Genomic DNA, 23,418 nt, shown 5'->3' on the forward strand with positions numbered 1-23,418 from the left:
GATCCACCAGCACAGTCAAGATATTGAACAGTTCCAATGCCACAAAGATCTCTCCTCTTGCCTTTTTGTAATCACACCTGTCTCACTACTGCCCCAACATACTCTTTAAATAACCACTAAAATTTTGTCCCTCATTTCCATACTTTTGTCATTTTAATAATATTATATAAATGGAATCATAAACACAGTGTAAACTTTTCTTAATAAACTTCATCTTTCGAGTGTTTTGGGTTTCAGGAACATTAAGCAGAAAGTATAGAGAGCTCCCATATAACCTCTATTGCCCAATTCCCATGTACAGCCTCTCCTGCTATCAACATCCTGAACTACAGCACTACATTTGTCACAGTCTATGAACGTAGAAACCTACATTGACACATCATTATTACCCAAAGTCCATAGTTTACATTAGGGTTCACTCTTGGTGTTGTATGTATATCCTATGGAGCTTGGCAAATGTCCAGTGAAATTTATCCACCATTATGGTGGCATACAAAATAGTTTTGCTGTCCTAAACATCTGTACTCCAGCTATCCCTCCCTCACCCTAACAACCCCTGCAACTGCTAACTGTTTTATTGTCTCCATACTTTTACCTTTTCCAGCATGTTATATAGTTGAAATCATACAGAATGTAGGCTTCTGGAATTGGCTTTCTTCACACAGTATAAATCTCTGGAGAATCATCTAGGTTGTTATGTGTGTTAATAATTTGTTTCTTTTTATTGCTGAATAATATACCATAATGTGAATGTACCACAATTTGTGTAATCATTCACTTGGTAAAGGACATCAGGACTAATGCCAGTTTTTGGCTTTTATGAATAAAACTGTTAAGAACATTCATGAATAGATTTTTGTTTGAATGTAAATTTTCATTTCTATGGCATAAATGCTCAGAAGTATAATTGTTGGTATATTAGTCCATTTTTACACTGCTGATGAAGACATTCCTGAGACTGGGTAATTTATAAAGGAAAAGAGGCTTAATGGACTTACAGTTCCACATGGCTGGCAAGGCCTCACAATCATGGTAGAAGGCAAAAGGCACATCTTACATGGCAGCAGGCAAAAGAGAATGAGAGCCCAGCAAAAGGGGAAACCCCTTATAAAACCATCAGATCTCGTGAGACTTATTCACTACCATGAGAACAGTATGGGGGAAACCACCCTGTGATTCAATTATCTCCCACTGCGTCTCTCCCACAACACGTGGGAATTATGGGAGCTACAATTCAAGATGAAATTTGGGTGGGGACACAGCCAAAACATATCAGTTGGGTTATATAGCAATTGAGTGTTTAGCTTTATAAGAAACTGCTAAATTATTTTCCAGAGTGTTTGTATCATGTTACAGCCCCACAAGCAATGTATGAGTGATCCAGTTTTTCCACAGCTTTGGTAGCCTTTGGTGTTGTCACTTTTTAATTTTAGCCATTCTGATAGGTGTGTATCAAAATCTCATTGAGACTTTAATTTGCATTTCCCTAGTTGATAATGATGTTGAACGTCATTTTATGTGCTTAATTGCCATCTGTGTGTGCTCCTTGGTGAATTGTCTCTTCATATCCTTTGTCCATTTTCTAATTGAATACTTTGCTTTTTTACTGTTGAGTTTTGCACATTCTTTATATATTCTATGTAATAGTCTGCTCTTAGATATGCTAATCTGCAAATATTTTCTCCCAGTTTGCATCTTATCTTTATGTTCTCTTCCCATGAGCTTTCATAGAAAATTTTTTTTAAATTTTGATGAGGTCGAATTTATAAGATTTTCTTTTTATGGATTGGGCTTCGATATCAATTCTGACAACTCTGTCTAGCTCTAGATCCCAAAGCATTGCTCCTGTGTATTTTTTTTTCTAGAAACTTTATAGTTTCAGATTTTATATTAAAGTCTATGGTCCATTTTGAGTTCATTTTTGTATAAGGTATAAGATTTAGATTGTTTCTTTATTTATTTTGCTTATGGATGTCCAAATGCTGCAGCACTATTTATTGAAAAGGCTATCCTTCTTTTCTGAAAGTGTCTTTGTATCTTTGTCTTATGTCATAAATATGTCATAACCATATTATGTCACCTATTTTGTTTCATTGATCTGTGTCCTTCTAAGGTAGTCTATTTTTGCCATTGAATTTGTTGAGTGCATGTACTGTAAATAGATTCACTATAATTTATTTTAAGATCAATAGTTTATGGTCATTCCAGAGTTTTCTTATTTTTAAAAAGCTAGTGAATCAAAAGCAGAGATAATGACAATAGCTAAGATTTATTAAGAGCTTATAATTTAGCAGGTACTATTCTAAGTACTTTCTTTTGTACAACTACCTTAAGAGGTCAATACCATCCTTATTTTATAGATAAACAAACTGGAGCAAAAGGGGGTTGAAGGTTACATAGCACTGTGACTCTAGAGATAGGACTGTTATTCACAATGCCAGACAAGTTCCTAGAAGGGGACATATTTATGCCTCTTAAGAGCATGGATAATATTGCTACGAAAGATACTGCTATGAAAGTTTGTACCTACATTTTGCTGACAAGCTGACCCATTATAAGAATAAAGATGTAAATTAAAGAGCAAAATATGACTGCCTAAAAGTACACAAAATTTTCTGAAAGACATCTTTGAATGACATTCAAAAAATTTTTTCTGGATGTGAGGGCAATCTGGCTGCAATATCTTTCACCCCATTGACTGGCAGGGTTGATTTGGCTGATCTGGCTGGCTAGGCAGATGTCCCCTTCTTCCCTCACCACTCCATGTGCATCCCTACCAAAGCTGTGCACTCGGTCAAAGAGGACGACCATCCCAGATAGAGAAGGACTGGTCTTCAGTCAAGGGTATATGAGTAGCTATGTCCCCTTCTAGAACCTCCAAATAAGCTCTCAAGGTCAATTTGTAGCAGAACGTAGGGTAGTCAAGCTTCCAAGACTCCAGACACATCCAAATGAGGCGCTGCATGTGGCAGTTTGCCTTTCTAAAAAAAAAAAATTCCTTACTTTTTCTTGCTACTTTTTAACCTTTACTTTGAGAATATGCACCTGATTTTTGTGTTAATTAAAATAAAAAAATGAAAGAAAAAGGTTATTGTTTTTAGAACACTGGATGGTATATACTGACCTACTGTTATTTCTCCATGGTTTTACTTAAATCACACCTTGCACACATAGAAAATGTTGCATTAATCCTCTTATAAGTGAGCTTAGATATTTTGATAGTAAAAAGAAAATGACTTTTTCATAAAACCCTCTGACTTGGGTGTTTTGATGTGCATAATGAAGTTTATGAAGCTCTTTAAATATATTCACTGTGAAGCCCTTGTTGAGATTATGAAACTGTTTTTAAGAAATGATTATTTTAATGATTGTCTTTATTTCAGAAGTTTTTTTTCTTATTGTTACTCTAGTATTTTCCTTCACTTTCACAGTGGTGTTAACATTCACCGTACAATTCATCATTATGAATAGAGAGAGCAATGGATAAAATAAAAGTGTTTTGTTTCTGGATGAATCCTAGGAAAATTTTAAGTCCCTTATTCAATTATGCATGGTACCACATTATGAATATGGTGAATGATATGGTGAATGTTAACACCACCATGAATGTGAGGGAAAATACTAGAGTAACAATAGCCAGAAGTCTCTTCTGATTTATAAAACTGTAAGAGAATAAATTTGTGTTGGTTTAAGTCATCAAGTTTATGGTTACAGCAATCATACGGAATGAATTATAATAGTCTTACTATAATAGGCCAGTAAAGAAATTTTAAAATACAGTTCAAGGAAAAAATTCTTATTTGACAAGGCAGTTTTAAGGAGAAAAGAATGCTGAAGTACAAAGTGAGGATGGAGTAGAAAGGTAAGAAAAGAGTAGCAAAGGAGAAGGGAGTAGCTAGGTGAGGCTGTAAAGTTTGGTATCTGTCGAAGACTGGCCAGAATAATGAACTGGAAATGGTTTAAGCTTACTTCTGCTTTGGTTGCATAGCAAACAACTATGTAAATTATGTTCACCAGAAAAGTACACCAATTAATGTGTGCAGTTACCTGATGCCCCTCTTGTTCCTCAAGGAGCTGTTACCTAGGTTCTGTGATCAAATATTGCCTTTTAAGTAATTAGTCTAAGGGTGGGGACATGGTCTATCAGTGGTCCACGTACAACCAGTGAAGTTCTTCCTACCTGTGCAATAGTCGCATATGACTATGTTCTATTTTTTGTTGTATTTTGGGTCTATAGCAGGCCTGGACATAACCTACCACATGAGCTTTCCAAGGGCTGAAAGATAATATTTCATACAAATTCCATTTCACATTCTATTTTTTTTTTTAGTAATTGAGTTTATATTATAGTGGTAGCATTTTCTTCTTTATTCCTCCAGTAAGAAGTGGAGGTTCTACTCAATTTTGAACTTGTCTGGTATATTTATTTTGCACAGACTCTTTTTTTTGTCTCAGCAGAAATGATGTAGGGACAGTTCTTGTTAGATAGAAAACCCTCTGTTACTAGGTTGAGAGGGAGAGGAAGAGAGAGCGACGGATAAAACAAGCATGTTTTGTTTCTGGATGAATCCCAGGAAAATTTTAAGCCCCTTCTTCTGTTATGCATGGCACCAAAACAACATGGCCCTGTCATAGTGAGAGATTAGACTTAGATGAGGAAGGTGTCCAAGCCTCAAGGTCGAAGGCCATTTAAGTGTGATACTGAGAAAGCAGCCTAACATTATCAGCCTAATATTATCAGGCTTCCTATGGGAATAAGATGATCTATGGTACCCTGTGGTTAGGACAAGGAGGACAGAATGTGGGCCCAAAGATGCAGAGAAAATATTTAAATAGTCATATTTTAGCAGATACCAGTGCAGGAGACATAGGGAATCATGTGAAATGAGGGATGTTTCCAAGGAGGTGATAAAGATCTAAAGAACAAGGACAGGAGTACATCAGATGCCCCTTGTACTCGTGCCAGGATGATAAGTAAGCACCTCAAGAATGTAGATTATGCAGAAAAGGGAGAATCTAAATAAGCAGTCCCTGAGATGGTACCACCCAAAGACTAATCTGAAACAGCAGGAGTTAATCTTACAGAAACAACTGGGGGCTCAAAATTGGATGAGGTTAGTTCTAAAAATAAAGCAATTTACATTAAAACATTTTTTGGGACAAAAATTTTGACTCTCACAATCCCTTTACCTACATTCTTAAGTACTTCTTAATTATCTCAAAGAATGGTCATCACTGACTTCATACTTGTCAAGCCTAGTGACTTTTCTGTAGTCTGTATTCTACAATTTCTGTGCTGGTTTTACAACCATCTTCCCTCAGATTCCTCCTCACCCATATCCTTCTCTGGGTTGTACTGTTGGGGTCTGTTTCCCGGTCTTCCATACGGCTTGCTTATAGGTGAGACAATGGGAGACCTGCTGAAAACTGTCAGGGGATCTTTCTGCCAACTTTAATATCTGAATCATACCTAGGTCTGCTTTGATTTTTTAAATTCTTTTGACTTTTAAGACACATTTTACTGCCTTTTCAAATGTCCATAAATTGTGATTGTTGCATTATATTACAATGGGTGGTTCACTCATCTTCTCTATCCCCAACCTCAGACATATGTAAGTTTCCTAATGATTACAGCACCTGGCTCATACAGAATAGACATTAAAAGTTTGTTGGCTAAATGAATAGCTATAGGTACAGGGTGAGGTAACAGAGAGAGCCTCCTCCTGAAGGATTGATCAGAATCAATGTCTCCCATAATTCCGATATCCTACTGAGAATCACTTTCTGTAAGCGTAATTCGTGGAAATGTGCCTTATCCTCAGGAATACTCATGTAGAGAAAAGGTGAGAAGCTTTGCTTTATAGAGAAGAGAGCTTTCCATACAGGCCTGCCTCTTGACTTATTGGAAAGGAAGAGGACTGGACTGAAAATGAACGTAGATCCAAAAATGGTACGAATATGGAGAAAATGCTTTTCAAACTTTTCCTCCTAATTACTCATCAGGGCAGAGGAAGGTAAATATGTACATCTGGACCTGAGTTGGAGGTAATGATGATGTGGACCAAGAAACCAATCTGCCATAGGCTGATAGTCTATCTTGAACATTAATTTAGATGTCAATTCTTAAGTTAATATTCAAGATAGACTCTCAGCCTATGGCAGATTGGCTTCTTGCTCCACATGGACACACGGAGGGGAACAATAACATACTGGGGATTTTCAGAGGGTAGAGGGTGGGAGGAGGGAGAGGATCAGGACAAATAATTAATGGGTACTAGGCTTACTACCTGGGTGATGAAATAATCTGTACAACAAACCCCCATGACACAAGTTTACCTATGTAACTAACCAGCAGTTGTACCCCTGAACTTAAAATAAAAGTTTTAAAAAAGTCAATTCTACTCCTACCTGTGTGTTTGAATATGAAAGTCTTCTCTTACTTTTTTTTTTTTTTTTTTGAGACAGTCTCGCTCTGTCGCCCTGGCTGGAGTGCAGTGGCAAAATCTTGGCTCACTGCAAGCTCCGCCTCCCGGGTTCACGCCATTCTCCTGCCTCAGCCTCCCCAGTAGTTGGGACTACAGGCGCCCGCCACCTCGCCAGGCTAATTTTTTGTATTTTTAGTAGAGACGGGGTTTCACCGTGTTAGCCAGGATGGTCTCGATCTCCTGACCTCATGATCCACCCGCCTCGGCCTCCCAAAGTGCTGGGATTACAAGCGTGAGCCACCGCACCCGGCTCTCTTACTTTCAATAGAGTTGGTATTCTAAGTGTGTGGCTTGACTTTTACTCTGAGACATTGTCTATCCACTGGCTCAGGCTTCTTCAGCAGGAGCTTCATATTTTCCATGCTTCTACCTTGAGAAGTAGGGCACAAAGGAAAAGATACATCACTTGCTGGTCGCAGACCTCATTCCAAGAGAACATTTTGACAGAGGAGGAGAGCTGGAGGCCGTCAGGTGCTAGCAGTGCGGGGCAGGAGAAGAGTTTGGGATGTGGAATGGGAGAGGCCACTGAAAACTTAGAGTGGGTTTTCCTTTGGATTTTTACTTTGGTTAATTCTGGTATTTAAAAATTTTGGGCAGCAATGATTTTGATTAATATTAACCACATCTTTTCCCTTCAATCATTTAAAATGGCTCCATCTTCCTGTTATAAAGTGGCCAGTAAGAGAAAATCTGATCTTGGTGGATAACCTGTGTGTCCTGCCCTAAACTAAAATGCTTAAATATTGTTACTGTGGTCTCAGAAGACAAAATGTCTCAGATCTATTTATTTTTAGTAAGCACACCTTACTAAAGCACACTTCACCTTTGCTCTTACCAGGTATGTACAATCCCATTTAGGAGATAAGTGCTGAGCTGGGGGAAATAGAAGCCCTGAACACTCTGAAATCTTATATGCAAATTATATCACAGTTGCATTATTTGCTAAAGTTCATTTTGAGGCACTCTGGGATGTGATTAATTTTAAGGGTAATGCAGGATGTCATCTACTGAATTTAGAAGCCCTGAGGGATAAATACGTTTGCCTATTTTCTTATTACTAAGGGGATGTTTAATATAAAATGGAAGCAGAATACTTACAGTAGAACATTATAGTATCTAATTTTTACAGGAGGCATAAACTATGCTAGGGGCTATGCTATAGGATAAATGAGCCTATTGCAGCACAGAGCAGGCTAATAAAATAAAAGTATGTAAAAATATGTCTATTTGCTCTCTTCTATGCATCACAAGAATGCCTTGTGCCTCTTGGAGAAAAGAGTCCATCATCCACCTGTGTTCTATCTATCTATCTATCTATCTATCTATCTATCTATCTATCTATCTATCATCTATCTATCTATCATCTCTCTATTTATCTATCTACCTATTTATCTATCTTTCAAACTCCTCCAGATCTCCTTAGCCATGATTTACCACCTCCTTATTTAAACTTATGTTCCATAACATCTACAACAATCATTTGACAATTCATCTTGTAATACACTACTTTAAAATTGATATTTAGATTCTGTATGGCATAGCTAATATATTTTCTTCCTAACTGGACTATAAGCCTTCAGGGAGCAGGGACTATGATTTTCTTTATGTATTGCACAAATATCCTAATGTAGATATGAATGAATATTTTATTGAGTTGTTTCAGTTATATAGGCACATTTAAAACAATAAAAATAGAAAATGGAATTTCAAAAATATTTAGCATTTCCTCAAGGAGCCAGGTATATGTAGTCAGATTATTTTCCTCTTCATGAGTAACTACTCATGCCAATTTATTTCATGAATATTATTGAGAATTTTATTTTTAGGGCACTGTTATGCATGGTGGAAGGGAATGTGGATGTGTCCTAAATTTAATGAAGAAAGGAGATACATAAACATATAACTATTGAGAAGTCTTACTTCTCAATGTGTGTTCTGTGGACCAGCAGCCTTGGCAACACTGGGATCTTGTTAGAGAAATACAGAATCTCAGCCACCAATGAGACCTATTGAATCAGATTTGCATTTTAGCAAGATCTCAGGAGGTTTGCATGCTCATGCAAGTCTGAGAAGCACTGGACTACAAAACACCTTCCAAAATCACTGTTCTTTCCCTGCTTCTGAACTGGCTTCATATATGGTGTTCATCAGATAGTTCCACAGGAGGACAAAGGAATGGGGCAAGGAACTAATGTCTATTGACCACCTACCTTCAAATACAGACAGACCTAGAGTTATCCTTCCTCCCTGTTTTCCCACTTCCAGATTCTCTGTTATTGTTAAGCTCATGGTAACAGGAGTTACAGACTTATAAATTTCTATATCATCATAATTGCTGTTTAGCTATATGGTCTAGCGGTGATGACTTTCAGGGAAATATCACTTAACGTGACTTTTGTTGGTTGTGTTCCCACCTAATACCACACTCCTGGATAGAACCATGCATTACAACTTGGGGCAGCATGCAGGAGTGATTGAGATGAAGTGCTAGAGTGGCACCTCTATCTATTTGTAATGCTGGGTGTATTTCATACACTAATGAATGAACTTACTGACTGCTAACGCATGCCAGAAAGCATTAATTTGATTCAGGTTTACTGAGCACTGATGGATCCTGTCAGAAATAGGATTAGAAGATGAGATTAGACATTCCCTTAACTAGGTTTTAGAAAAGGACAGTATCTTTAGTTCTGTAAAATGAGTTGACATGTGGCATTAAATTCATTGCTGTTATCTGTCATAGGCTTTTCTGGGAAGAATAATGAAGGCTAAACTGTATTAGAAATCTGACTCAATCTTAATATTGCAAATCTGTTGGTAGGCCAGAAACAATGTAATTTTATCAGAATGACTTTGGTTTGTGGAATTGTAATTGATGGAAGAGATAGCTTATACCATCAAAATTTTTCTTTGGGTTTTGAAAATTTAACAAAAATTCAATAATTTAATATACAAAAATGAATTATGGTTCACAATATAAAAGAGACTAAAGAATAAATGAGGCAATGTCTCATTAAGCGTGGTGGATAGCATACATGCACTCACTGCCACCTCCACTAAAAGCTCCCTAAAATGAAAACACACAGTTGTTGTTTTTTTTTAAAGTCATAAGCTCCATGAACAGAAAAACCAGGACAGGGGAAAAAATACATATTTGGAAGGAGAAAAGCAGCTTGTTCTGGTTATGTATTGCTATGTATTTGACTATCCCGAAAGTTAATGGATTAAAACAACGATTTTATTATACCTTACAATTTTTGTGGTCAAAACTTTGGGCAAGTCTCAGCTGGGTGATTCTCTCATTCCATATGCATTGACTGTGGTCACTCAGTGGTATTCGTCTGGCAACTGAGCTAGTCTGGAGTCTCCATGATGGCCTTACTCATACACCTTGGCAGGAGCAGCTGGAAGTCTGTGCTCAGCTGGATCTCCTTTCCTCTCCATAAACTCTCAGTCAGGGCTTCACCTGCAGGGTGGCTGGACTACATACCTGGCAACTCAGAGCTCCTAGAATGAGCATTCAGTCTGTTAAGGCCTGGGTCTAACAATTGGCACAGCTCTAATTCTGTCATATTTTATTAGTCATGTGGTAATCTCAATAGAACAAATGGGGTCAAAAATTTAGGGCCATCCTTAATCTATCACCCAGATGAATAGTAACATACTTAGAAGACCAGAGGAATCTGAAACCCCGGTCAAGAATGAGAGACATGCAGAGGTCAGCTGAGTCCTGCCACATAATTCTAGAAAGGCTTAGGAATTTCATGTCCTTCTGGAAAGAGGGAGAAGGGTCCAGGTAGGGCTTAAAACATAAGGGCTAGTTCAAAGTCTGTATAAAAACAGTCAGATCCTCTGATACTCTCCCAAAGCTTGCTGATCCTCTTGTCCATGCAGATAGGAGATCAGAGGCTTAATTTTTGGAGACATTGAACCACATAACTGAAAGCAGAGAACTACACAGAAAATAAATACATTAAATAAAACTCTATATTGTTCCATGAAATTTCCTTTCCCTCATTCACTACATTACCTCTGATGATACTGGCAGACTCTGAGGTAAGAGCTGGAAGCTTCTTCTCTGGTGAAATTTAACAGTCCAAGAGAAAGCGTTTACAGATTTTGAGAGCTGTGGGGCCCAGGGAAATGCCACCATCAAATCCATCTTCAATGAAGCAGTCAACATGTCCCATCTAAGCATAGAGCATCTATCTACTCAGCCTTTTAGTGTCTCATTCTTTTTTTTTTTGACAGAGTTTCACTCTTGTTGCCCAGGCTGGAGTGCAATGGCACAATGCTTGGCTCACTGCAACCCCTGCCTCCTGGGTTCAAACAATTCTCCTGCCTCAGCCTCCCGAGTAGCTGGGATTACAGGCACCTGCCACCATGCCCAGCCAATTTTTGTATTTTTATTAGAGAGGGGGTTTCATCAGTGTCTCACTCTTAAAGTGAGCAGATAATCAAGGATCAACAGATATTTGAGGAAGCGTTTTAACATGCCAAACCAAACAAGTAGAAATTAATTCTTTTTCCATTTATCCTGAAAATACTTGTTGGCAGTGCTTGTGGCAGCAGCATTTACCCTGAGATAAATTTGCCATGAAAGATTTCACTTTTATTATTATTTTTGCATCGCTTTAGTATATCAACTTCGGAAACCAAAGACATCATTTGTTTATAGCATTCTGTTTTTTAGTGGTGGTATTTCCATTTACTAAATAGAGTAATTCTCAATTGCTGAAAATGTCAAATCCTAGAAAATGTAACATTCCTACATGTGATGTTAACATTATTTGTGAATAGTTGTTGGCCACAGATTCATTTAATGAGTCTGATTTTTCTGAAATAGACAATCCTGATGATTATGTTGTTCTAATGTTAGCTTTGTTCAGAAACAACTTCAAGAAGAACAGTTTTTATATATTACTTTCACAGGAAAATCAGTCACATTTGCTTCAGGCTCAAAGAGTATGTTTATGTAAAATTAAATGAGCACTGGCAGTGAGCTGCACTTTTTTTTTTCCTAAATGGGAAAAAGGTTAAGAACACTGGGCAAATAAAAAAATGTGAAGAACAAGGTAAAATTAGAAAATTACAAAAGGTGGGGTGAAGCAAGATAGGTGAATAGAAGCCTCCACTAGTCAACCCCTCCTGCAGGAACAACAAATTTAACAAATATCTACACAAAAAAATCACCTTCATAGGAACCAAAAATCAGGTAAGCACTCACAGTACCTCGCTTTTACTTCATATCATGGAACAAGGCACTGAAGTGGGTAGGAGAGACAGTCTTGAATTGCCAACACCACACCTCTGCCATCCCCCTACAGTGGCTTTGTGGCATGGAAAGAGAATCTGTGCACTTGAGGGAGGAAAAGTGTAGTGACTACGGGACTTTGCATTGAACTCAGTGCTTCTCTGTCACAGTGGAAAGCAAAACCCGGTTGAACTCAGCTGACACCGATGCAGAAAGCATTTAGGACAACCCTAGCTAGAGAGGAATCACCCATTGCAAGGGTCAGAACTTGACTTTTGGCAAGTCTCACCACCACGGGCGAAAGCGCTCTGAGATCCTAAATAAACTTGAATGGCAGTCTAGGCTACAAGGACTGCAACTACTAGGTAAGTCCTAGTGCTATGCTGGGCTCGGAATCAGCAGATTTAGGGGGAATGCAACCTAGTGAGATACTAGTCAGAGCAGCTAAGGGAGTGCTTATGCCACCCTTCTCCCAACCCCAGGTAGCACAGCTCACAGCAAGGAATGTGACTCTTTCCTTCTGCTTGAGGAGAGGCGAGTGAAGAGTAAAGAGGACTTTGTCTTGCAACTTGGATACCAGTTCAGCCACAGTAGGACAGAGCACTGAGCAGAGTTACGAGGTCCCCATTCCAGGTCCTAACTCCAGGATGACATTTCTAGACACACCCTGGGCTCGAAGTGAACCTGCTGCCTTGAAGGGAGAGACCCAGTCCTGGCAGAATTCATCACTTGCTGACTAAAGAGCCCCTGGACCCGGAATTATCAGCAGTGATACCCAGATAGTATCTCATGGGCCTTGAGTGAGACTCTGAGACATGCTGGCTTTAGGTGTGATCCAGCACATTCCCAGTGGTGGTGGCTACTGCTTGAGAAAAGCAGAGCGAAAAATAAAGGGGTCTTCATTTTTCAGCTTAGGTACCAGTTTGGCCACAGTGGGGTAGAGCACCAAATAGGCTCTTAGGGTACCCATTTCCAGGCATAGGCTCTTGGATTGCATTTCGGCCTGCCCTGGGTCAGAGGGGAGTCCACTGCCCTGAAGGGTTAGCCCTAGGCCTGGCAGCATTCACCACAAGCTTATGGAAGAAGCCTTGGGCTTTAAGTGCACATTGGCAGTAGCCTGGCAGTACTCTCTGTGAGCCTGTAGTGGTGATGGCTATGGTGAGAGACTCCTCACTCACCAGTGAATAGTGAAAAGGGCTTTGTCTCATGGTTTGAGTGCTAGCTCAGGTGCAGTAAAGAAGGAATTCAGAATCTTATCAGATAAATTTAACAAAGAAATTGAAATAATTAAAAAGAATCAAGAACCAGGTAGATTTCTAAGGTTTTTGACTCCAGTCCCTGGCTCCCAGATGGCATCTCTGGACCTGCCCAGGGCCTGGGGGAACTCACTGCACAAGCGACATGGCTGGATTTGCCACCTGCTGTTGTGGAGTCCCAGGGCCTTCAGCTAGCATAGGCGGTAGCCAGGTAGTGGCTATAGCAGGCCTTGGGTGAGACTCAGTGCTGTGCTGACTTCAGGTCTGATCCAGCACAGTCCCAGTGATGGTGGCCACAGGGGTGCTTGTGTCACCCTTCAACTCCAGGCAGCTCAGCACAGACAAGGAGACTCCATTTGTGTGACAGAAAGTAAGGGAAAAGAACAGCAGTCCTTGCCTGGTAAACCAGTGAATTCTGGATCTTATCCAAGACGACCAAGGCGGTACATCTACAAGTCTGTAAGAATCACAGCATAACTAGTCTTGAGGTGCTTCCTAATGCAAATACGTCTTACATCACAACACCCAAGTCCTTTTGAATACCTGGAAAGCCTTCCCAAGAAGGACAGGTACAAACAAGCCCAGAGTGTGAAGACTACAATAAATACCTAACTCTTCAATGACCAGACACCAACCAACATCTACAAGCATCAGGACCATCCAGAAAAACTTGACCTTACCAAATGAACTAAATAAGGCACAAGGGAGGAATCCCAGAGAGAAAGAGATATGTGACATTTCAGAGAGATAAATCAAAATAGTTGTCTTCAGAAAACTCAAATAAATTTAAGATAACATAGAGAAGGAATTCAGAATCTTATCAGATAAATTTAACAAAGAAATTGAAATAATTAAAAAGAATCAAGCAGAAATTCTGGAGTTGAAAATGTAACTGGCATACTGAAGAATGCATCAGAGTCTCTTAGTAGCAAAATTGATCAAGCAGAAGAAAGAAAATTATAATTAATATACTCAAACAGTTGGGGAAAATACATAAATAAAAAAACAAAGGATGTTCTAATAAAGGAAAATTGAGTAAACAAGCTAGAATTCTTGGAAATGAAAACTATAGAATCAGAAATTAAAAATTAAATTTTAAAAGACATTTGAGAAAATTGTATGAGTAAAACAACCAAAGAGATGAACAATAGTACAGAAGTTATAAGAAAGAATGTTCAGGAGGTTTCCCATCTAGATAATATGGTACACACACAGATAGAACAGAGAAAACAGAAAGGGAATAAGCAACTGGAGGGAAAATTTATGAAAATATCTCAGCCCTGAAGGATATGAATTATCAGATTGACAGGGACCACAAAACAAAGGATAAGAAAAGCATGCTTGTTATGACACATAATCATGAAATCTTAGGATACCAACGACAAAAAGAAACTCCCCAAAGCTTTCAAGAAGAAAGAAAACTGACCAGGATTAAAAATTGCACTCATCCACTAATGAACAATGCTGGATGCTAGATGATAATAAAATGGCATGTTGAAAATTCTGATTGAAATGATTTTCAATCTGAAATTTTAAGCTCAGCTGAGCTGTCAATCATGTGGGTAGGAAAAGGCGCAATGCTTTTAGCTAGTTGAAATGCAATAAAATGTATTCAGGATCCCCCCCTCCCCCTGCAAATTGTGAATGATCATTTCTCTTTATTATGCATTCTATTTTCATTAGACTCTATGGTGTTCAAGGGATGCAACTTTAATTTTTAATTGTCCTACATACTGTCTGCATAAAGTAGGTATTAATGAATAGTGTTTATGGATAAATGAACTTTGCTCTCCTTTAAATCATGATTATTTGAAGTACTGCATATAATAGTGTTGCTTTGACATATGAAAGTAACTTATTTCTTTATTTGCCATTTATTGATACTATATTTATTATTTACTCACAGATTTTTTTTTTCTCCATGATCTGGGTCCATTTAGAGGTAAAGATCTTTCATCTTGTTATTCTGTCATTTGATCCAACAGTCTAAAGGATTTTGTTGCTTGAATATTTAGGAAGAAGAGTAGAATATGTTGCTCACATTTATTATAACAAAATATTTTCAGAGCCATTTGTGATGATGTTGACCTGATAACACCAACTGCCGATAAATCAAAGACACAATTTGAATTTTCCCCTGTTGTAATTACTCTCCAGACCACTAATCAGATGCTTAATTACTTCCAGCATTACTGTTGGTAATAAAATCTTTACTGCCACCAGTGAATAGGAGCTGTAATGAATAAGGGAACAAGCTGATTGATTGACCCTGTGGAGGAGGGTGGCTCTGGATCTTATGAAGAATGGCTCAAGGAGAACTCAGGGATCGTTGCGACAATCTGGAAATCAGAAAATACTTTGATTTGAAATTGTCAAGAACAGTAGAGATCAAGTGAAAGTCAGCTTGGATGAGGTGTAGAAATATTTGGTACTTGAAAGAGAATACAGACATCAGAATGATAGGAAGGAAAACTGACCTCAGGAAGTAAGCAGAAATAGAATCAAAGGATATAGGAAGTCATTACCTTACCAATGCACACCTATTTGTTTTTAATCTACATACATGTAACAGTAACTGTGTGTAATTTCTTCTGCTTGCAGCAAAACTATTTATTTATTTTTGCTTTCAGGAAGACTGACTTGGGAAGCGTTGAGATATTTGACTTTCTACTGAGATAACTTAGAGGATGTACAAAGGATATCATACCACCAGCAATAGTTCCAAAGGCAGTTCCAAGGCTGATGGCTACAACTTTGTGTAGAACTGTGTGTCTACCCATGGGCTAATTATCAAAAAATGTTGTGGTGTGCTGGGAGCTGTCCAAGTGCAAAGATGGGGACATATGGGGCCACGAAGAATGGATGCCTTTGTGGTTAGAGATACTAGTGATACCTTCCGTACGCATACTCTTAGGGATTCTGGCTCCTTCTAATCCCTGGGTTGGGTAGCTCTATGTATAACATGCCTTCATCCTTCATGCCATGACTGATTGATTGGATCATGGATAGATTTCTGACCCATGCTCTGCCTGGAATTTGGAGTTGAGATACTGAGAGCTTGATTCAGATAAACAGTGGTAAACACCAAACCCATGAGTTCATGCAAACTTAGAAATTGTTGTTTTCCTTTTGGCCACACACAGTCATGGAGAGAAATGGAACAGAGGAAAAAAGACTAAGCTAATGCCTATGTGACTGCTGTGTGATGGAGAGTGTGATAGTGACTGGCTTTTCAATCCAATTGTTATTTACAGGAGGCCTGACTTTATTTAGACACTTTGAAAATATAAACTTAAAATACACTTCACTACCACAGCTTGAATGGGATTCTGTTCTTACAACAGTCAATTCACTTTCATTAATCTATTCAGTTTTTCTAACCCAGCAATAAAGTTGACCAGTTAAGGTAATATATCATTATAGAATGCCTTCCATCTATTATAATCACAGTTTTATAGTTACTTGGATTTTATCCCTCTCCTTTACAAGATTGTGAACTCTGATTTTTTTAAACAAGAACTTTATCCCAATGTATTTCACATAGTAGGTGGCCAGTTGCTTGCTGAAATTGAGTATTGATTGAGCTGCAGTAAATTTGGCTGATGAGAGACATGTTTGGCTTAATGCCCCAAGAAAACAATATTTCTAGTACTATTCACATATATTCCCCAAAATTTCCCTTTAAATTTCTTACATGAAAAATTAGGTATGGATGTTACAATGTGTGCATCCTTTGACTCAACCTATTAGCTGTATTAAGGATGTTGGGTTCTTTGCAACACATGGAAGAATTGGCTCAGGGTCAGCAGCCTACCTCTCAACTCCACGAGTGAGGAGATGAGCCTGGCAGCCTCTGGCAGGAAGCCTTTGGTCATTCTGATTCTAAAATAATCATTCTGATTATAAATGATGTGTAAGGCGAATGGTGAGCTCCTCTAGCTTTAAGAACATTTGAGTGAGCATGTATCACTATAAATTTAATTATTTGGCAATTGTTGAGTAAAATTATCTTTAGAAAATAAACTGTCTTTAGAGCTAATTTTCACATTTCCAAATTTAAAAAAAATGCATAGATAGTACATATTACAATGTAATATGTACAATAGTACAATATTATACAAGCGTAATATTCAATTCATTAAGCTGCCTGTTTATTGACTTTCCCAAGAGACTTCTTTCTTGAGTTTCCTATAATATGTTATAACATTACCATAATGGGGCTTTATTACTTCTTATTTTCCACATGCATTGCTCTGATAATTGGAAAAGGTAAGGAAATTCAACTATTGGAATGAGTGACCTTTACATTTGGAAAACTAATTTGTTCAGGTCTCATAAGAGGTCTCATTATGTCACTTAAAACACATGGAATTAAGAGTCAATTTAATTTTTTGTTATAGGAAATTATTTCCTTAATCAAAATATTCATATCATTTCTCTTATTTCCTATTCTTTATATCACCAATTTTTTTTGCCACCACCTCACAAATTTAGTAAGTTTTTAATATTTATTTTTGCATCTGGACAATTTAAAGATTTTTAGATATGAGCCATAATCAATGTCCAGGAAATTAACAGCAAATAGATCATAACAGATATAGGCTGGGGACAGTGTATGATTTAGTAATCTTCCAGCCTGGGTTCATCCCAGACTTAGCAGTGGAGAAGAGCAGCTTTGTGCTTTATGAAGTCTTGTTCTTTCCTCCTTCTCCTTTTCCTCAAAATGCAAATTACATCCACCTGTACATTTAGAAAGCAATAGTGCCCATGAGAGTTTTTCCCAAATATTTTATTTCTCTATTTCAGCCTTCTAGGCCCGACCGTATTACCTTGTTGAGTTTTCAGCATAGCCCTTAGTCCTTTTGATGAGTAAAAAGCATTTATACACAAGAGGACAGCCAGTATAGCAGAAGACATTACTTAGCCTCTCCAGGTGTGGGCAGGTCTTGAACCACTGAGTGCTGTCTTCCCATGGACAAAGGTTGAGGGCTCCAAGAGTCCCAGGATAAATTCCAACAAGCTTTATATCTCTACCTTACATTTTATAATGAAAAGAACCAGCCCTTTCAAACTATTCATCATTTCAAAGACAATTCTCTTATTCCTTAGGATATACCCTGATCTGATCTTATCTCCTGCCTCTCTCTGTTCCCCCAGGCTCTCCCACTCTGCCCTTGGGAACCCATGGGCTGTCACTAGCAAACTGCTCACATCTTCAACCTCTTGTCTGATTGTTCCCATCATATTCTGTTCAAGCAACACCAGCTTTTATTGACACCACTTTCTCTAGAGGCAGCTGTGTTTTCTCTCATACTCCATGTGAACCTCAAGGCCTGGAGGTGAATGGATGGCCTCAAATCCTTGTTTGCTGCCTTTAAGCCTTCCTCTCCTTCTTTTAAACTGCTAGTTCTTTTGTAGCTCATGACATTAGATTTTACTATTACTCTGCCTTGTGGTGTCATGTACTCCTTCTAGTTGCTTCTTCTCACTCCTAGATGACAATGAAAATGCTTCCTTTCTTTCTTTCACTTATTCTGTTGCTATGCTAAATTCTTAGTTGCCTGACTTTCTTAGCCCCAAGAATCTCTCTCTTCTCTCCATTTTGCCATGGCTTCCTGACTCCCATATATGGTTATATCCAGGCGTGGTGTTGCTCATAATAATGGCACCATTTCCAGCCATTGTCTTCTCTGACTTCACCTCCTGGCTAGCTGACTCCTAAACTCTAATACTCTCACATTAGTCATTCTTCTTCTTAAACACTTATCTACTGACTCCACCCACGTTTTTGCTATTCACAACCCCTCACTCTCCTTTTCACCCAAGTTAGATTCGACGTATTGGCATGATAACCATCCCATTTCTAACATCCTTAATTCTCCTGACCTCCCGTCCTGCTCTATTGTATGCAGCTGACCAAACTTTAGCTGTGCCTAATTAAGGCCAATGGTCTTTGTACTTTGGCACTTGATATGATTTGCCTGTGTCCCCACCTAAATCTCATCTTTAATTGTAACTACCATAATTTACACATGTCATGGGAGGAACCCAGTGGGAGGTAATTAAATTATGGGGGTGGGTCTTTCCCACTCTGTTCTCATGATAGTGAGTAAGTTTCGTGAGATCTGTTCGTTTTAAAAATGGCAAGCTTTCTCGTTCTCTCCTTTATCACCACCTTGTAAGAAGTGCCTTTTGCCTTCCACCAGCATTGTGAAGCCTTTCTAGCCGTGTGGAACTGTGAGTCCATTAAACTTCTTTCTTTTGTAAATTGCCCAGTCTCAGGTGCGTCTTTATCAGCAGCATAAAAACAGACTAATGCAGTAAACTGGTACCAGTAGAGTGGGATATTGCTGAAGAGATTTGCAAAAATGTGGAAGTGACTTTGGAAGTGGGTAACAGGCAGAGGTTGGAACAGTTTGGAGGGCTCAGAAGAAGACAGGAAAATGTGGGAAAGTTCAGAACTTCCTAGAGACTAGTTGAATGGCTTTGACAAAAATGCTGATAGTTATATGAACAATAAAGTCCAGGCTGAGGTGGTTTCACATAGAGATGAGGAACTTGTTGGAAACTGGAGCAAAGGTGACTCTTGTTATGTTTTAGCAAAGAGACTGGTGGCATTTTGCCCCTGCCCTAGAGATTTGTGGACTTTGAATGTGAGAGAGATGATTTAGGGTATCTGGCAGAAGAAATTTTAAGCAGCAAAGTATTCAAGAGGTGACTTTGGGCCCTATTAAAAGCATTCAGTTTTAAAAGGGAAACAGAGCATAAAAGTTTGGAAAATTTGCAGCCTGACAATGTGATAGAAAAGAAAATCTCATTTTCTGAGGAGAAATTCAAGCCAGGTGCAGAAATTTGCATAAGTAACAAGCTGAATGTTATTCCCCAAGACATTTGGGAAAATGTCTCCAGGGCATGTCAGAGGTTTTCAGGGCAGCCCCTCCCACGACAGGCCTGGAGCTTTAGAAGGAAAAAATTGTTTCGTGGGTTGGGCCCAGGGTCCCTATGCTGTGTGCAGCCTAGGGACTTGGTGCCCTTTGTCCCAGACACTCCAACTGTGACTAAAAAAGACCAAGGTACAGCTCAGGCTGTTGCTTCAGAGGGTGGAAGCCCCAAGTCTTGGCAGCTTCCATGTGGTGTTGAGCCTGTGCGTTCACAGAAGTCAAGAATTGAGGTTTGGGAATCTCCGCCTAGATTTCAGAGGCTCTATGGAAACTCCTGGGTGTCCAGGCAGAAGTTTGCTGCAGAAGCGAAGGTTTCATGGAGAACCTCTGCTAGGGCAGTGCAGAAGGGAAATGTAGGATGGGAGCCCCCACACAGAGTCCCTACTGGGGTACCACCTAGAGGAGCTGTGAGAAGAGGGCCACTGTCCTCCAGACCCCAGAATGGTAGGTCCACATACAGCTTGCACTGTGCACCTGGAAAAACCATAGACACTCACTACCAGCCGGTGAAAGCAGCTGGGAGGGAGGCTATCCCCTGCAAAGCCTCAGGGGCGGAGCTGCTCAAGACGACGGGAACTCACCACTTGCATTAGCGTTACCTGGATGTGAGACATGGATTCAAAGGAAATCATTTAGAGCTTTAAGATTTGACTGCCCTGCTGAATTTCAGACTTGCATGGGGCCTGTGGCCCCTTCATTTTGGCCAATTTCCCCCATTTGGAATGGCTGTATTTACCCAATGCCTGTATCCCCATTGTATCTAGGAAGTAACTAACTTGCCTTTGATTTTACAGGCTCATAAGTGGAAGGGACTTGCCTTGTCTCAGGAGACTTTGGATTTTTGAATTAATGCTGAAATGAGTTAAGACTTCAGGAGACTTTTGGGAAGGTATGATTGGTTTGGAAATATGAGGACATGAGATTTGGGAGGGGCTGGGGGTGGCATGATATGATTTGCCTGTGTCCCCACCCAAATCTCATCTTGAATTGTAACTCCTATAATTTCCACATGTTGTGGGAGAAACCCAGTGGGAGGTAATTGAATTATGGGGGGGGGGTCTTTCCTGTGCTGTTCTTGTGATAGTGAATAAGTCTCATGAGCTCTGATGGTTTTAAAAACAAGAGTATCTCTGCACAAGCTCTCTCATTCTCTCTTGCTGCCTCCATGTAAGAAATACCTTTTGCCTTCCACCATGATCGTGAGGTCTTTCTAGCTGTGTGGAACTGTGAGTCCATTAAACATCTTTCTTTTGTAAATTGCCCAGTCTTGGGAATGTCTTTATCAGCAGCATGAAAATGGACTAATACAACCCTATACCAGAGTAGCTGGACATTGCTGGATGACAGTTAGACTACCATGCTGACTGGCCTTGCTTCAGATTTATGACCCCTGATCTCAAAATCACTGAGCACTTTCAGAAACTCCTATTTCAGTTTTCTAGTAAATTCACTGTCATCCTCTCTAGATGACTATTTCACACCTTCTCTTCTCCAATCTCAAACACTGCTTATTCTGTTTTACTCTCAGTTGATGTCTTGGTCTTCTACTTCAGAGAGAAAATGGATGTAATCAACAAAAACATGCTACTTTCTTACCACCTGCCTGTATCTTCAGTCGCATATGCTCTTTTCTCCTGTATTTCTCTTTTTCTCAAATTTCTCCATTTCTCAAATTGTTCTTATGTTTGCCAGCTCTCTATTTTTTTTTTTTTAACACATCTCTAACTGCTGGAGTGCCCAGAGTTTATTTTTCAACCCTCTAATCATCTATGGTTACATTTTTCTTAAGAGACCCTGCTTAGTCCCAAGGCTTTAAATGCCATCTGTGTGCTGATGGCTCTCAAATTTTTATTTATAATTTTGAACTTTGTCCTGAAAATCAGAATTGTATGTCTGATATCTTACACAGTATTTTTACTTGGGTGTCTCTAACCAAACATGGCTTCTCTTAATTTTCTTAAAAAAATCATCTCTCAGTCTTTCCATTTATCAATACATGGTGTTATCATCCACTCAGTTGCTGTTCAGGCTGAAAACATGGAAGTTATTCTTGAATCCTCTTTCTTTCACTGCCCACATTGAGTCTACCAGACAGTCCAGTTGCCTGTGTTTCTAAATTATATTTTATATCTGACTATATCTCATCATTTCCAGTGCTGCAAACTAGACCAAATTGTCACTATATTTTACTCAGAGCACTTAGAAGTTCCTAAAATTATTGTAATTATTTTGCTTATGTTACTGTCTGCTTCCATACATTAGAATGTCAACTCACTGAAGGTAGGGACATTATCTTATTCCCTCTTGTGTACCTAGCACCAGTACTAGCACATAGTAAGGGATCAAAAAAAATTTTTTTTTTCTTTTTTTTTGAGACGGAGTCTCACTCTGTCGCCCAGGCTGGAGTGCAGTGGCGCAATCTTGGCTCACTGCAAGCTCCGCCTCCCGGGTTCACGCCATTCTCCTGCCTCAGCCTCCCAGAGTAGCTGGGACTACAGGTGCCCGCCACCACGCCTGGCTAATTTTTTGTATTTTTAGTAGAGATGGGGTTTCACCGTGGTCTCGATCTCCTGACCTCATGATCCACCCACCTCGGCCTCCCAAAGTGCTGGGATTACAAGCGTGAGCCACCCTGCCTGGCCATCAATAAATATTTTTGCCTGACTGATATTTTAGTGGAATCTGTCTTTCAGAATAAGCATTGAACTATAGAAAACATCTAAAAATTTGTATTTTTGAAATTCCACCAATTAAATTGTCTCAGTGCTTCAGTTTTAGAAAGTTAATCAATCATGCTGGTACTTAGCTCTCAGCTATAAACTGTTCATATAACATGACTCTAATGAGTCATTTAAAATATTTATATTTGTGTGCATATATATGTATACATCCATATATACACACATATATGTGTATGTGTGCATGTATATATACATACACAAGCATACTAGTTTACAAAAATGTGGTCATATTATGCATGTGGTTTTGGGGATTTTTCTCCCTTATTTATTTTGTTTCCCTTCTATTTGTCCCTCACTCTTCACTACATAGTTCTCCTAATCCGAAGTAACAATCTGCTGTGTTTTCTTCTACATGCTATTATAATTCTAAAAACATATGCTACATATATTTATTCAAATATATAATTATATAGAGAGATTTTGTCATTGATTGCTTTACAAAAATTATATTATTAAAAGGATACTTCTGTTAATTTGTCTCTAGAAATTGCAGGCACCAAGTCTTGCCATAGGGAAAAAAAACCCAGTAAGAATGTATTAAAATATTGCTGTGACAGTTGTATCACATGAATGAGAAGAGAGGGCTGAAGAATTACATCATTCTTTTTGAATAGGCTTTGGTAGGAAGTTTGACTAAGAACAACTCAAAGTTTAATAATGGGATTAGTATTGACTTTCAGATTAATTTCAGAGGAATGGAGGTTTGTGAGATGCCATATATCTTGGTATGAGGGCCTCTGC

At 38.9% G+C, this 23,418-nt stretch overlaps 1 protein-coding gene across 1 annotated transcript in view; it reads left to right on the forward strand.

Moving 5' to 3' along the window:
* The window catches only part of LOC115836663 (quinone oxidoreductase-like protein 2), a 166,707-nt gene that overhangs the window by 39,124 nt on the left and 104,165 nt on the right, over positions 1-23,418 (forward strand).

Source organism: Nomascus leucogenys, chromosome 9 (assembly GCF_006542625.1).
Source record: "Nomascus leucogenys isolate Asia chromosome 9, Asia_NLE_v1, whole genome shotgun sequence".
Taxonomy (NCBI): Eukaryota; Metazoa; Chordata; class Mammalia; order Primates; family Hylobatidae; genus Nomascus; species Nomascus leucogenys.